The sequence below is a fragment of the Ranitomeya imitator genome, chromosome 2, assembly GCF_032444005.1.
Source record: "Ranitomeya imitator isolate aRanImi1 chromosome 2, aRanImi1.pri, whole genome shotgun sequence".
In the NCBI taxonomy this organism is placed as follows: Eukaryota; Metazoa; Chordata; class Amphibia; order Anura; family Dendrobatidae; genus Ranitomeya; species Ranitomeya imitator.
The window spans coordinates 523,199,144-523,216,679 of NC_091283.1; the positions used below are offsets into that span (position 1 = coordinate 523,199,144).

At 46.8% G+C, this 17,536-nt stretch overlaps 1 protein-coding gene across 1 annotated transcript in view; it reads right to left on the reverse strand.

Moving 5' to 3' along the window:
- The window catches only part of KCNH4 (potassium voltage-gated channel subfamily H member 4), a 373,359-nt gene that overhangs the window by 105,529 nt on the left and 250,294 nt on the right, over window positions 1-17,536 (reverse strand). The window lies entirely within an intron of this gene.

Genomic DNA, 17,536 nt, shown 5'->3' on the forward strand with positions numbered 1-17,536 from the left:
TCCTCCTGACCATAACCCTTCCACTTGACCAAATACTGAAGTTTCCGTCTGGAAACACGAGAATCCAAGATCTTCTCCACAACATACTCCAATTCTCCCTCCACCAGCACCGGAGCAGGAGGCTCAAGCGAAGGAACAACAGGTACCTCATACTTCCGCAACAACGACCGATGGAACACATTATGAATAGCAAACGATGCCGGGAGATCCAAACGAAACGACACAGGGTTAAGAATTTCCAAGATCCTATAGGGACCGATAAACCGAGGCTTGAACTTAGGGGAAGAGACCTTCATAGGAACAAAACGAGAAGACAACCACACCAAGTCCCCAACACGAAGTCGAGGACCCACGCGGCGACGGCGATTAGCAAACTGCTGAGCCCTCTCCTGGGACAACTTCAAATTGTCCACCACATGACTCCAAATCTGATGCAACCTATCCACCACCATGTCCACTCCAAGACAATCAGAAGGCTCCACCTGACCAGAGGAAAAACGAGGATGAAACCCCGAATTACAAAAGAAAGGAGAAACCAAGGTAGCAGAACTAGCCCGATTATTAAGGGCAAATTCGGCAAGCGGCAAAAAGGTAACCCAGTCATCTTGATCAGCAGAAACAAAACACCTTAAATAAGTTTCCAAGGTCTGATTAGTTCGTTCCGTCTGGCCATTCGTCTGAGGATGGAATGCAGACGAAAAGGACAAATCAATGCCCATCTTAGCACAGAACGTCCGCCAAAATCTAGACACAAACTGGGATCCCCTGTCAGAAACAATGTTCTCCGGAATCCCATGCAAACGAACCACGTTCTGAAAAAACAGAGGGACCAACTCAGAGGAGGAAGGTAACTTAGGCAAGGGGACCAGATGAACCATCTTAGAAAAGCGGTCACACACAACCCAGATGACGGACATTTTTTGAGAGAGAGGGAGATCCGAAATAAAGTCCATGGAAATGTGCGTCCAAGGCCTCTTCGGGATAGGCAAAGGTGACAACAATCCACTGGCCCAAGAACAGCAAGGCTTAGCCCGAGCGCAAACTTCACAAGACTGCACAAAAGAACGCACATCCCTCGACAAGGAAGGCCACCAAAAAGACCTGGTCACCAAGTCTCTAGTACCAAATATTCCAGGATGACCTGCCAACGCAGAAGAATGGACCTCGGAGATGACTCTACTGGTCCAATTATCCGGAACAAACAGTCTTTCAGGCGGACAACGATCAGGTTTATCCGCCTGAAACTCCTGCAAAGCACGTCGCAAGTCTGGGAAGACAGCCGACAAAATCACCCCATCCCTAAGGATACCAGTGGGCTCAGAATTTCCAGGGGAATCAGGCACAAAACTCCTAGAAAGAGCATCCGCCTTCACATTCTTTGAACCTGGCAGGTATGAAACCACAAAATCGAAACGGGAGAAAAACAGTGACCAACGAGCCTGTCTAGGATTCAGACGCTTGGCAGACTCAAGGTAAATCAGATTTTTGTGATCAGTCAAGACCACCACACGATGTCTAGCACCCTCAAGCCAATGACGCCACTCCTCAAATGCCCACTTCATGGCCAAAAGCTCCCGATTACCAACATCATAATTTCGCTCAGTGGGCGAAAACTTTCTAGAAAAGAACGCACATGGCTTCATCACCGAGCAATCGGAGCTTCTCTGCGACAAAACCGCCCCCGCTCCAATCTCAGAAGCATCAACCTCAACCTGAAAAGGAAGCGAAACATCTGGCTGATGCAACACAGGAGCAGAAGAAAACCGGCGCTTAAGTTCCTGAAAGGCCTCCACAGCCGCAGGAGACCAATCAGCAACATCAGCACCCTTCTTAGTCAGATCCGTCAAAGGCTTAACAACACTAGAAAAATTAGTTATGAAACGACGATAAAAATTAGCAAAGCCCAAGAACTTCTGTAGACTCTTAAGAGATGTAGGCTGCGTCCAGTCACAAATAGCTTGAACCTTGACGGGATCCATCTCAATAGTAGAAGGGGAAAAAATATACCCCAAAAAAGAAATCTTCTGGACTCCAAAGAGACACTTTGAACCTTTTACAAACAAAGAATTGGCCCGCAGGACCTGAAACACCTTCCTGACCTGCTGAACATGGGACTCCCAGTCATCAGAAAAAACCAAAACATCATCCAAATACACAATCATAAATTTATCCAGATATTCACGGAAAATATCGTGCATAAAGGACTGGAAGACAGAAGGAGCACGTACAACAAAATCTTGTATATTTTGAACCTTAGCAGCAAGATTATTCAGGCTGGAAGCCAAACTCTGGACGTCCATGATAAACAGCTGAGGTCAGAGCCATTCAAGGATTAAGAGGAGGAAAGACGCAGCCAGGCTGCAATTAAGGCTAGGCAGCAAACTCTGAGGGAAGGAAAAAAAAAAAAGCACACAAAAAAACAGAACAAGCTCTAGGGTGATGGAAACTGAGCTGATCGCGATCCTGAACCTAATTCACAACACTAGCAGTGGCCGGGGAACGTGCCTACGATGATTCTAGACGTCTCGCGCCAGCCGAAGGACTAGCTTCCCCTATTAGAAGAAACAAAGACCTCTCTTGCCTCCAGAGAAACACCCCACAGAAATAGCAGCCCCCCACATGTAATGACGGTGAAATGAGAGGAGAGCACATACGTAGTAATGAAAACAGATTCAGCAAAATGAGGCCCGCTAAAACTAGATAGCAGAGGATACAAAAGTGAACTGCGCGGTCAGCGAAAAACCCTACAAAAAACCATCCTGAAATTACCTGAACTCATGTGCCAACTCATGGAACATGAGGAGTAATATCAGCCCACTAGAGCAACCAGCAACAAGGAATCACATAACTGCAAGCTGTACTAAAACAAAAATAAAGCAAAACGTGGAACAGGAAAATCAAAAACTTAGCTTGTCCTGATGATTACAGAAGCGGAAAGCAGAGGTAACAAGACACACTGATTACATTGATCGCCGGCGAGGAAATGACAAGAAAGCCAGGTTAAATAGGAAACTCCCATATCCTGATAGAACAGGTGGACACCAGAGACCGCAGAGAACACAAGTCACCCAGTACCATCTGTAACCACCAGAGGGAGCCCAAAAACAGAATCCACAACACATGTCCTATCCTTTCCTATTTAGCTATTGTGTGCCTCATTTGCTAAATCCTGTTTCCTACCTGCGTGTGTCTTTTCCTCTACTACTCACAGTCAATATTTGTGGGGGGCTGCCTATCCTTTGGGGTTCTGCTCTGAGGCAAGGTAGAAATTCCTATTTCCATCTATAGGGGTATTTAGTCCTCCGGCTGTGTCGAGGTGTCTAGGTTTTGTTAGGCACACCCCACGGCTACTTCTAGTTGCGGTGATAAGATCAGGGTTTGCGGTCAGTATAGTTACCACCTACTCGAGTGAAAGTTTTCATGCTGCTCCAAGGTCACCTGATCATGACACAGTACCTTACTGCTAAGCCTCTCATAAGGTCCTCACAGATGTTGTAAATGTTATCGATGTTATCTCTCTCTCTGTCCCCCAGATGGATAGGACAAACCCGTATGACTGGTGGCTTGAGGCTTTTTATAGGGACTCTATCATGCCCCGGCCTCTAGTGGGTGCCACCTTGCCTCCTGGGTATGGGGCGAATCAGTAACTTGCAATTAGCTGTCCTGCCGGTCTCTGGAGCAAGGCATAATGGACTGTTGCTCCTTGGTGTTCCGGCTACTGGGATCCTGTGCCTCAGAAGGAGGCAGCCTGTGCAGGGCAGAACTCCTTCTGATATCCACTCCTTTGCTATGACTTCTTCACCCTCTCTACAATAAAATTCTCTTTTCTTGTCCTTTCTTAGGAACTGCCGAACTTAGGGCAGGCGCAGCTCCGTGACCCTCTGTCTAGGCCTCTGACAGGCTCCCACCCCTGTCAGGGACCAACTACCTGAGCGAAGCTCAGCCAGCAACTTCCTAACTTCCTCTCCAGGCCACTAATTTTACCTAAGTGTGAAGAGTGCCCTAATAAATAGGAGCATAGCTCCCCCTAGTGGACTGTAGTATGAAATGTGTTGTATGATTGCGGTACCTGGTAAAGAGATCTCCTTTATTGCCTCCAAACGTAACATCACTCCCCCCTAGAGGAAAATGACATTACTGCAACGACCAGGAACCTGGGGTGCTGCAGGTACATATGCAAGAATGGGGCCCAGGATAAAGAGACATATACCAAGATAAGATAAAACCTTAGTCCATGCCCTCATCATCTCCCGCCTCGACTACTGTAGCCTCCTGCTCTGTGGCCTCCCCTCTAACACTCTCGCACCCCTCCAATCTATTCTAAACTCTGCTGCCCGACTAATCCACCTGCCCCCCCCCCCCCCCCGCTATTCCTCAGCCTCTCCATTCTGTCAATCCCTTTACTGGCTCCCCATTACCCAGAGACTCCAGTACAAAAGCCTAACCATGACATGCAAAGCCATTCACAACCTGTCTCCTCCATACATCTGTGACCTCGTCTCCCGGTACTTTCCTGCACGCAACCTCTGATCCTCACAAGATCTCCTTCTCTACTCCCCTCTTATCTCCTCTTACCACAATCGCATACAAGATTTCTCTCGCGCATCACCCCTACTAAGGAACTCTCTACCACAACATATCAGACTCTCACCTACCATCGAAACCTTCAAAAAGAACCTGAAGACCTACCTCTTCCGGCAAGCCTACAACCTACAGTAACCACCGATCGACCAAACCACTGCACGACCAGCTCTATCCTCACCTACTGTATCCTCACCCATCCCTTGTAGATTGTGAGCCCTCGCGGGCAGGGTCCTCTCTCCTCCTGTATCAGTTGTGACTTGTATTGTTCAAGATTATTGTACCTGTTTTTATTATGTATACCCCTCCTCACATGTAAAGTGCCATAGAATAAATGGCACTATAATAATAATAATAATAAGGAACATGTTACTTTGTTAATAGGGCCCAGCATAACTGACATATAGACAAGGATAAGGGACAAATTACTGGTATGGGGTCCAGAATGAGGGATAAATAAGGATAAGGGACATATACCATGATGGGGGCTATATAAACCAGGATGGAGGATATATATACTAGGATGGGGCCCAGGATAATGAACATATATATCAGGATGGGTCCCAGGATAAGGGACATATATACTGTATATACCATGATGGGGTATATATACCCATCGGACTCTAGTTATGCCACTGATGATGGGCCTGCTGGAATTAGATGCACTCCATTTATTAAGAGGAGCATGGAACCTAATTAAATCAGCACATCTTTTCAGTGACGTGCGCCTCTGTGCACTTCCACTAAAAACAATACTTCAGCCAGAGATTAGTAAGTAACGCTCCACTTTTCCATGAATTTGTCAGGTGGACATAAGCACAGAAGTCCCATGTCCACTATGCGTCCACAGACACCCGCGTATCACCTGTGGAGACGGACATACGACATGTCTTTCCAGACCTTAGCATGTCAATTTCTCTTGCGGAGATACTAACCTCTGCAAAATAAATGTCACCCGTACAATGTATTGGAACACAGTGATTCCGCACGGTTCAATGAACACATGCGAAATCATGTGTGTTCAAAAGCCGGAAGCCTTTGGACGCAACGGACATATGCTGCTTCCAAAGTGCTGCCAATTACTGACCGTGTGAACCCGGCCTTACTTAGAAATCATCGTTGGGGACATGTGCTCCAAGAATATTAACAGGTTATGTGATCTTTTACTGATCGTTCTGTGATCATTGGCAGTCAGCCTGTCTAATGCTATGTTCACACTAGCGTTGTGCGCCGCTGCGTCGGCGACGCGACGCACAACGCACCGAAAAACGCATGCAAACGCACGCAAAAACGCTGCGTTTTTCGACGCGTGCGTCGTTTTTTGACGAAAATCGGACGCAAGAAAAATGCAACTTGTTGCGTTTTCTTGGTCCGACGCTAGCGTCAAAAAAGACGCACGTGTCGGAAAACGCAACAAGCAAAAACGCATGCGTCCCCCATGTTAAACATAGGGGCGCATGACGCGTGCGTCGCCGCTGCGTCGCCCGACGCTAGCGCGACGCACACTAGCCGAATGCTAGTGTGAACGTAGCCTTAGTAGGCTATGAAATGACCACTCAGTGACCACCAAACATGGAACTGTCTTTTAATGGCCGCTATTACTACTGTTGAATTCACCATTTCAGAAGGTTACAGAACTTTTAAGAGGACTTTCCCATAATAAATAATTATGACCTGTCTACAAGAAAGCTGATAAATGTCTAATGCAATTCTGGGGTCTTTCACACTGCACAACATCAGTAAGGAGACCTTTGCGTGGAAGTTGAGCTTGCCCAGTGCCACTCAATTCATAGTTCATGGCGGAGGGCTGGCTAACCTTGTGCCCTGAGTGCTGGGTATCAGAATGGGCCCAACCAATCACTCTTCCTTGGCCATGGTATTTAGATCTTGGGCCATGGTATTTAGATCCTTGGCCATGGTATTTAGATCCTTGGCCATGGTATTTAGATCCTTGGCCATGATATTTAGACACAGAAGGGAGAGGGTGGTGGTAGCTGATTCTTTGGCCTCATTAAAAAAGCCTAGCTACGACTCAACTTTTGGACACTTGTATAGTTAAGCGTGCATGTGCATGGGGGAGTTCAGAGATAGACCTAGGGCTTGGGCTTGGCTGACAGATATCTAATGTTTATAACAAACTTTAATTAAACAACATAACTAGTGTTGCGTCAGTATCTATCCATGATATTACTTTTTTGGGGTGTATTACACCTACAGATTGGTTGATGGCTTTACAGAACATAAATGACTACGGCATCATCTAGTCCTTCTCTATTTCTTTATAATTAAAAGATAATTAATTTGTGTCTGAGATAAGTTAGTTCTTGATTAGATTTGTTTCCACATTCTGCTTAATCTTTGTGATTCAGTGTTGCAATGACTTGGCGATCAGAAAGCATATCTTGATAGCCTGTCCTTGGAAGTGATATGTAATATAAAACTATGCGTACTGTCTGTGCTCGTGGCTAAGGAATTAGACCTTCAAAAGGTCTCCCAGAAGAGCCTTCACTAGTCCTCCTAATGCACTGTGATAGAGATTAGTGGATTACGATAGGAGCACATGTAGTCTGTCTGGTATTTAAAAGATATGCACAGTGTGATGACATGGCATTTCTTCTTAATTATGCCAGATGTAAATTGAGTAGGCCCAGAATCATAAACTGCTGTCTGAAGTATTGACTCTTCATGTAGGACGAATAATTACCTCTCATATTATCTCCTGCAGTTCATTTTCGGGTATCTTTGCAAAACAGTAATGCATGGCCACTAAACAATGATGTCTGCTGATATGTTGATTAGATGCATTGTCCATGCCAGCCAGTTTGTTGGCATTCCAAACGGAGGAGGAAAAACTATGCAAATATATTACATAATGGAACAATGTAGGTTGGCCGAATTCACATCACTCTCTGACCTCTGGATGCTGGCTGAAGGCCAGTTGTGAACTATATAAATAGACATCATCTTCTGGTCCTTGTGTCTCTACAGATCAGCTTAGCGAGACTATGGCACCAGCTGGAAGAACACAGACTGCATCACTGACCATCACTGAAACCCCAGAGACGTCTAAAAGAATCTAGGTTGGGACAATCGGGTCACCTGGCCACCTACCTCACTGCTCTCGGTTAGCTTCCTAAGCTTGTCATTACCTCTCACTGTGGGGGCCCACCAGCCAGAAGCGGGGAGCCACTGGTGTGGGCATTCGACATTGGACGCAGCTCTAAGCCAGCGGAAGGGTGAGACTGTAATTTGCATCATCTTGGGTATTTGCTGGGACTGTTCTGTGTGCTATTGTGTGTTGGTGGTTCAATAAATTATTGCCACACTGTTTTACCCTCACCCTGTGTTGTCTGAGTAGTTTTCTGCCTACGGGGAGAGAAAGCGGGCGTTCAGTGGTGTGAGCAGTGACGCTGCTACCATGAGGCGATTTTAGCTCTTTGGCTCAGGCGGCAGAAGAGAGGGGGCGGCAGATTCTGTAGTATTATACTCACCTACTCCCGGCGTGGTCCCTGGACGTCCCTGCTTCTTCCAGCACTGCAGATTCTTCCTGCACTGAGCGGTCACATGGTACCGCTCATTACAGAAATGAATATGCGGCTCCACCTCCGATAGGGGTGGAGCCGCATATTCATTTCTGTAATGAGTGGTAACTGTGACCGCTCAATACAGGAAGAAGATGCAGCAGTGGAAGAAGCAGGGACGCAGCGCCAGGAGCAGGTAAGTATACGGGGAGGGGGAGCTGTTATGATAGGCAATTCAGTAACACAATGTACATAGCGATCAGAGCACATACAGTGATCTGACAATAACCCAAAATAATAGAACGAGCTCTGAGACGTGGAAACTCTGTAGACCGCAATTCCTGATCCTCTCCAAACACAACTAGAGGCAGCTGTGGATTGCGCCTAACGCTCCCTATGCAACTCGGCACAGCCTGAGAAACTAACTAGCCTGAAGATAGAAAATAAGCCTACCTTGCCTCAGAGAAATACCCCAAAGGAAAAGGCAGCCCCCCACATATAATGACTGTGAGTTAAGATGAAAAGACAAACGTAGAGATGAAATAGATTCAGCAAAGTGAGGCCCGATATTCTAGACAGAACGAGGATAGGAAAGATAACTTTGCGGTCTACACAAAACCCTAAAGAAAACCACGCAAAGGGGGCAAAAAGACCCTCCGTACCGAACTAACGGCACGGAGGTACACCCTTTGCGTCCCAGAGCTTCCAGCAAAACAAATAGACAAGCTGGACAGAAAAAATAGCAACAAATAGCAAAGAAGCACTTAGCTATGCAGAGCAGCAGGCCACAGGAATGATCCAGAGAAACACAAGTCCAACACTGGAACATTGACAGGAAGCATGGATCAAAGCATCAGGTGGAGTTAAGTAGAGAAGCAGCTAACGACCTCACCAGATCACCTGAGGGAGGAAACTCAGAAGCTGCAGTACCACTTTCCTCCACAAACGGAAGCTCCCAGAGAGAATCAGCCGAAGTACCACTTGTGACCACAGGAGTGAACTCTGCCACAGAATTCACAACAGTACCCCCCCCTTGAGGAGGGGTCACCGAACCCTCACCAGAGCCCCCAGGTCGACCAGGATGAACCACATGAAAGGCACGAACAAGATCGGGAGCATGGACATCAGAGGCAAAAACCCAGGAATTATCTTCCTGAGCATAACCCTTCCATTTAACCAGATACTGGAGTTTCCGTCTTGAAACACAAGAATCCAAAATCTTCTCCACAATATACTCCAATTCCCCCTCCACCAAAACCGGGGCAGGAGGCTCAACAGATGGGACCATAGGTGCCACGTATCTCCGCAACAATGACCTATGGAATACGTTATGTATGGAAAAAGAATCTGGAAGGGTCAGACGAAAAGACACAGGATTAAGAACCTCAGAAATCCTATACGGACCAATAAAACGAGGTTTAAACTTAGGAGAGGAAACCTTCATAGGAATATGACGAGAAGATAACCAAACCAGATCCCCAACACGAAGTCGGGGACCCACACGGCGTCTGCGATTAGCGAAAAGTTGAGCCTTCTCCTGGGACAAGGTCAAATTGTCCACTACCTGAGTCCAAATCTGCTGCAACCTGTCCACCACAGTATCCACACCAGGACAGTCCGAAGACTCAACCTGTCCTGAAGAGAAACGAGGATGGAACCCAGAATTGCAGAAAAACGGCGAAACCAAGGTAGCCGAGCTGGCCCGATTATTAAGGGCGAACTCAGCCAAAGGCAAAAAGGACACCCAGTCATCCTGATCAGCAGAAACAAAGCATCTCAGATATGTTTCCAAGGTCTGATTGGTTCGTTCGGTCTGGCCATTAGTCTGAGGATGGAAAGCCGAGGAAAAAGACAAGTCAATGCCCATCCTACCACAAAAGGCTCGCCAAAACCTCGAAACAAACTGGGAACCTCTGTCAGAAACAATATTCTCTGGAATGCCATGCAAACGAACCACATGCTGGAAGAACAAAGGCACCAAATCAGAGGAGGAAGGCAATTTAGACAAGGGTACCAGATGGACCATCTTAGAAAAGCGATCACAGACCACCCAAATGACTGACATCTTTTGAGAAACGGAAAGGTCAGAAATAAAATCCATAGAGATATGTGTCCAAGGCCTCTTCGGGACCGGCAAGGGCAAAAGCAACCCACTGGCACGAGAACAGCAGGGCTTAGCCCGAGCACAAATCCCACAGGACTGCACAAAAGTACGCACATCCCGCGACAGAGAGGGCCACCAAAAGGATCTAGCCACTAACTCTCTGGTACCAAAGATTCCAGGATGACCAGCCAACACCGAACAATGAACTTCAGAGATAACTCTATTCGTCCACCTATCAGGGACAAACAGTTTCTCCGCTGGGCAACGATCAGGTTTATTAGCCTGAAATTTTTGCAGCACCCGCCGCAAATCAGGAGAGATGGCAGACACAATTACTCCTTCCTTGAGGATACCCGCCGGCTCAGATAAACCCGGAGAGTCGGGCACAAAACTCCTAGACAGAGCATCCGCCTTCACATTTTTAGAGCCCGGAAGGTACGAAATCACAAAGTCAAAACGGGCAAAAAACAACGACCAACGAGCTTGTCTAGGATTCAAGCGCTTGGCAGACTCGAGATAAGTCAAGTTCTTATGATCAGTCAATACCACCACGCGATGCTTAGCTTCTTCAAGCCAATGACGCCACTCCTCGAATGCCCACTTCATGGCCAGCAACTCTCGGTTGCCCACATCATAATTTCGCTCAGCAGGCGAAAACTTCCTGGAAAAGAAAGCGCATGGTTTCATCACTGAGCAACCAGAATCTCTCTGTGACAAAACAGCCCCTGCTCCAATCTCAGAAGCATCAACCTCGACCTGGAACGGAAGAGAAACATCTGGTTGACACAACACAAGGGCAGAAGAAAAACGACGCTTCAACTCTTGAAAAGCTTCCACAGCAGCAGAAGACCAATTGACCAAATCAGCACCCTTCTTGGTCAAATCGGTCAATGGTTCGGCAACACTAGAAAAATTGCAGATGAAGCGACGATAAAAATTAGCAAAGCCCAGGAACTTTTGCAGACTTTTCAGAGATGTCGGCTGAGTCCAATCATGGATGGCTTGGACCTTAACCGGATCCATCTCGATAGTAGAAGGGGAAAAGATGAACCCCAAAAATGAAACCTTCTGCACACCAAAGAGACACTTTGATCCCTTCACAAACAAAGAATTAGCACGCAGGACCTGAAAAACCGTTCTGACCTGCTTCACATGAGACTCCCAATCATCCGAGAAGATCAAAATGTCATCCAAGTACACAATCAGGAATTTATCCAGGTACTCACGGAAGATGTCATGCATAAAAGATTGAAACACTGATGGAGCATTGGCAAGTCCGAACGGCATCACTAGATACTCAAAATGACCCTCGGGCTTATTAAATGCAGCTTTCCATTCATCGCCTTGCCTGATTCTCACCAGATTATACGCACCACGAAGATCTATCTTAGTGAACCAACTAGCCCCCTTAATCCGAGCAAACAAATCAGATAACAATGGCAAGGGGTACTGAAATTTAACAGTGATCTTATTAAGAAGGCGGTAATCTATACACGGTCTCAGCGAACCATCCTTCTTGGCTACAAAAAAGAACCCTGCTCCTAATGGCGACGATGACGGGCGAATATGCCCCTTCTCCAGGGATTCCTTCACATAACTGCGCATAGCGGTGTGCTCAGGCACGGATAAATTAAACAGTCAACCTTTTGGGAATTTACTACCAGGAATCAAATTGATAGCACAATCACAATCCCTATGCGGAGGCAGGGCATCGGACTTGGGCTCATCAAATACATCCCGGTAATCAGACAAGAACTCTGGAACCTCAGAAGGGGTGGATGACGAAATTGACAGAAATGGAACATCACCATGTACCCCCTGACAACCCCAGCTGGACACCAACATGGAATTCCAATCCAATACTGGATTATGGGCTTGTAGCCATGGCAACCCCAACACGACCACATCATGCAGATTATGCAACACCAGAAAGCGAATAACCTCCTGATGTGCAGGAGCCATGCACATGGTCAGCTGGGTCCAGTATTGAGGCTTATTCTTGGCCAACGGTGTAGCATCAATTCCTCTCAATGGAATAGGACACTGCAAGGGCTCCAATAAAAACCCACAACGTTTAGCATAATCCAAGTCCATCAAATTCAGGGCAGCGCCTGAATCCACAAACGCCATGACAGAATACGACGACAAGGAGCATATCAAGGTAACGGACAGAAGAAATTTTGACTGTACAGTACCAATGGCGGCAGACCTAGCGAACCGCTTAGTGCGCTTAGGACAATCAGAGATAGCATGAGTGGAATCACCACAGTAGAAACACAGCCCATTCAGACGTCTGTGCTCTTGCCGTTCAACTCTGGTCATAGTCCTATCGCACTGCATAGGCTCAGGTTTAACCTCAGGTAATACCGCCAAATGGTACACAGATTTACGTTCACGCAAGCGTCGACCGATCTGAATGGCCAAAGACATAGACTCATTCAAACCAGCGGGCATAGGAAATCCCACCATGACATCCTTAATGGCTTCAGAGAGACCCTTTCTGAAAATGGCTGCAAGCGCAGATTCATTCCATTGAGTGAGCACGGACCATTTTCTAAATTTCTGGCAATATAGCTCTATCTCATCCTGAGCCTGACAAAGAGCCAGCAAATTTTTTTCTGCCTGATCTACTGAATTAGGCTCATCGTACAGCAATCCAAGCGCCAGGAAAAACGCATCGATATCACTCAATGCAGGATCTCCTGACGCAAGAGAAAATGCCCAGTCCTGAGGGTCGCCACGCAAAAAAGAAATGACCTGTTGCGCTGGGTCACCAGAGGAGCGAGGTTTCAAAGCCAGAAACAGTTTACAATTATTCTTGAAACTCAGAAATTTAGTTCTATCTCCAAAAAACAAATCTGGAATAGGAATTCTCGGTTCTAACAAAGAATTCTGAACCACAAAATTTTGAATATCTTGAACTCTTGCCGTGAGCTGATCTACACATGAAGACAGACCTTTAATGTCCATTGTAACACCTGTGTCCTGAACCACCCAAATGTCTAGGGGAAAAAAAAGACAAATCACAGTGCAAAGGAAAAAAAATGGTCTCAGAACTTCTTTTTTCCCTCTATTGAGAATCATTAGTACTTTTGGCTTCCTGTACTGTTATGATAGGCAATTCAGTAACACAATGTACATAGCGATCAGAGCACATACAGTGATCTGACAATAACCCAAAATAATAGAACGAGCTCTGAGACGTGGAAACTCTGTAGACCGCAATTCCTGATCCTCTCCAAACACAACTAGAGGCAGCTGTGGATTGCGCCTAACGCTCCCTATGCAACTCGGCACAGCCTGAGAAACTAACTAGCCTGAAGATAGAAAATAAGCCTACCTTGCCTCAGAGAAATACCCCAAAGGAAAAGGCAGCCCCCCACATATAATGACTGTGAGTTAAGATGAAAAGACAAACGTAGAGATGAAATAGATTCAGCAAAGTGAGGCCCGATATTCTAGACAGAACGAGGATAGGAAAGATAACTTTGCGGTCTACACAAAACCCTAAAGAAAACCACGCAAAGGGGGCAAAAAGACCCTCCGTACCGAACTAACGGCACGGAGGTACACCCTTTGCGTCCCAGAGCTTCCAGCAAAACAAATAGACAAGCTGGACAGAAAAAATAGCAACAAATAGCAAAGAAGCACTTAGCTATGCAGAGCAGCAGGCCACAGGAATGATCCAGAGAAACACAAGTCCAACACTGGAACATTGACAGGAAGCATGGATCAAAGCATCAGGTGGAGTTAAGTAGAGAAGCAGCTAACGACCTCACCAGATCACCTGAGGGAGGAAACTCAGAAGCTGCAGTACCACTTTCCTCCACAAACGGAAGCTCCCAGAGAGAATCAGCCGAAGTACCACTTGTGACCACAGGAGTGAACTCTGCCACAGAATTCACAACAGGGAGCGCAGCGCTGCGCGATATTTACCTCTCCTCGTTCCAGTGCGGCTCTGTCTTCAGCGTCCTCTGGCAGTGACGCTCAGGTCAGAGGACGCGGTGACGTAGTCAGTGCGCGCCCTCTGCTGAACGTCAGTGCCGAAGACGGAGCTGCACGAAGAGCAGGTAAATATTGCCAGTGCCGGGGTCCTGAGCGAAGAGAGGTGAGTATGTGATTTTTTTTTTTATCGCAGCAAAAGCATATGGGGCAAGTGACTATACGGAGCATCTTATGGGGCCATAACACTTGTGCAGCACTATAAGGAGCAAGTGGCTGTACGGAGCATCTTATGGGGCCATAACACTTGTGCAGCATTATAAGGGGCAAGTGGCTGTGCAGAGCATCTTATGGGGCCATAACACTTGTGCAGCACTATAAGGGGCAAGTGGCTGTGTGGAGCATCTTATGGGGCCATAACACTTGTGCAGCATTATAAGGGGCAAGTGGCTGTGCGGAGCATCTTATGGGGCCATAACACTTGTGCAGCACGATATGGGGCAAGTGGCTGTACGGAGCATCTTATGGGGCCATAACACCTGTGCAGCACTATATGGGGCAAGTGGCTGTGCGGAGCATCTTATGGGGCCAAAACACTTGTGCAGCACTATAAGGGGCAAGTGGCTGTACGGAGCATCTTATGGGGCCATAACACTTGTGCAGCACTATAATGGGGCAAGTGACTGTACGGAGCATCTTATGGGGCCATAACACTTTTGCAGCATTATAAGGGGCAAGTGGCTGTACGGAGCATCTTATGGGGCCATAACACTTGTGCAGCATTATAAGGGGCAAGTGGCTGTGCGGAGCATCTTATGGGGCCATAACACTTGTGCAGCACTATATGGGGCAAGTGGCTGTACGGAGCATCTTATGGGGCCATAACACTTGTGCAGCACTATATGGGGCAAGTGGCTGTGCGGAGCATCTTATGGGGCCATAACACTTGTGCAGCACTATAATGGGGCAAGTGACTGTACGGAGCATCTTATGGGGCCATAACACTTTTGCAGCACTATAAGGGGCAAGTGGCTGTACGGAGCATCTTATGGGGCCATAACACTTGTGCAGCATTATAAGGGGCAAGTGGCTGTGCGGAGCATCTTATGGGGCCATAACACTTGTGCAGCACTATAAGGGGCAAATGGCTGTACGGATCATCTTATGGGGCTATAACGTTTGTGCAGCATTATAAGGGGCAAGTGGCTGTGCGGAGCATCTTATGGGGCTATAATGTTTGTGCAGCATTATAAGGGGCAGTGACTGTATGGATCATCTTATGGGGCCATAACACTTGTGCAGCACTATAAGGGGCAAGTGGCTGTACGGAGCATCTTATGGGGCCATAACGATTGTGCAGCACTATAAGGGGCAAGTGACTGTACGTAGCATCTTATGGGGCCATAACACTTGTGCAGCACTATAAGGGGCAAGTGGCTGTGCGGAGCATCTTATGGGGCCATAACACTTGTGCAGCATTATATGGGGCAAGTGACTGTACGGAGCATCTTATGGGGCCATAACGATTGTGCAGCACTATAAGGGGCAAGTGACTGCACGGAGCATCTTATGGGGCCATAACGCTTGTGCAGCACTATATAGGGCAACTATCTCTATGGAGCATCTTATGGGGCCCTTATTACCCTTTATGCAGGATTATATGGGGCATATTTTAATATGGAGCATCTAATGGGGCCCATCAAACTGTATGGAGCATTATATGAGGCTCCTGATTCAATATGGATATTCAAAAACACTTAACCTACTGATGTCTCAATTAATTTTACTTTTATTGGTATCTATTTTTACTTTTGAAATTTACCGGTAGCTGCTGCATTTTCCACCCTAGGCTTATACGCGAGTCATTAAGTTCTCCCAGTTTTTTGTGGCAAAATTAGGGGGGTCAGCTTATACTACTCGGGTCGGCTTATACTCGAGTATATACGGTAACTGGATTTGCGCTGCTAGGTTTTTTGTTTTTTTTTAAATAAAACTCCGGGGTCAAGTGCCCGCCCACCCCTCCTCCCTCCCTCCTTCCAGCCCCCCCTCCAGCAGGGACTGTGTGGGGGGAGGGGGGGGCGCCATTTTTCCGTTCGCCTCAGGCAGCAGAGAGGCTAGGTTCACCCCTGGGTGTGAGCCCTGATCCATGCAGTCTTTCTAAAGACAGCCGAGCCAGCGGACGAGAGCACCCACTGACTCCCATATCTCCACACACACCATCTGCAGAACGAATTACCTGAGGATCCATCAGTGAGCTTCTTCTGATGGGAGAGTTTGTAACTCTCATACATGACTATTTCTAAACTCCTGACAGCTGACTTATGACCACAAAGTTCAGTGCAACTTTGATGTGGTCTGTAGTCATATACAGTATCAGGACAGAGAGCTCAGATAAAGACAGATAAAAAATGACTGGGACTTGGACACCTCTTGTCTATAAAGTGCCTGAGTGAAGCCAGACAGAAGCTCGATCACGACCACCACTTTGCCGTACTTTACTCTCACAACCATCTGATTTCGGAGTGAAATGACAGCATGCTAAGATTTTTTTCTCGCAATGAATACAGCTCAGAAAAAGTACGCAGATCTGCACTACTCCATAAAATAAAATATCTTGCTACTATATACATCCCCATAGGGGGCTGACATTTATGCCAATTGTATCAAAAAGATTTTTTTTAATGAATTATGAATAAAAAATAATTTTTATGGATATCACGGAGCAGGACCTTCCTTTGTGATCCATAAGATAACATTGGTTCGAGTGTAATCCCTTTTTTATCGGATTGCACTCGTCCGAGTTATGCACTCATGTGAGCGAACCTTTAATATCCTAAATGAATCCGTTACATAAATGATCGAAACAGAAGCAGAGGTGCTCCATTTATTCATATGGGGTCATCTGGGTTCTGATACGTGTCAGCTTTAAAGGGAACCTGTCACCTGAATTTGGCGGGACCAGTTTTGGGTCATATGGGCGGAGTTTTCAGGTGTTTGATTCACCCTTTCCTTACCCGCTGGCTGCATGCTGGCCGAAATATTGGATTGAAGTTCATTCTCTGTCCTCCGTAGTACACGCCTGCACAAAGCAAGATTACCTTGCACAGGCGTGTACTATGGAGGACAGAGAATGAACTTCAATCCAATATTGCAGCCAGCATGCAGCCAGCGGGTAAGGAAAGGGTGAATCAAACACCTGAAAACTCCGCCCATATGACCCAAAACTGGTCCCGCCAAATTCAGGTGACAGGTTCCCTTTAAGAATGTAATAGAAAGTGCTAAAAGGGACCCCTTTAGGCTATGGGTACAAGGTGACGTGTTGCGCGACTCTGAAAACGCAGCGACATATTGCAACATTGGATGTAATAATTTCCTATGATGTTGCTTT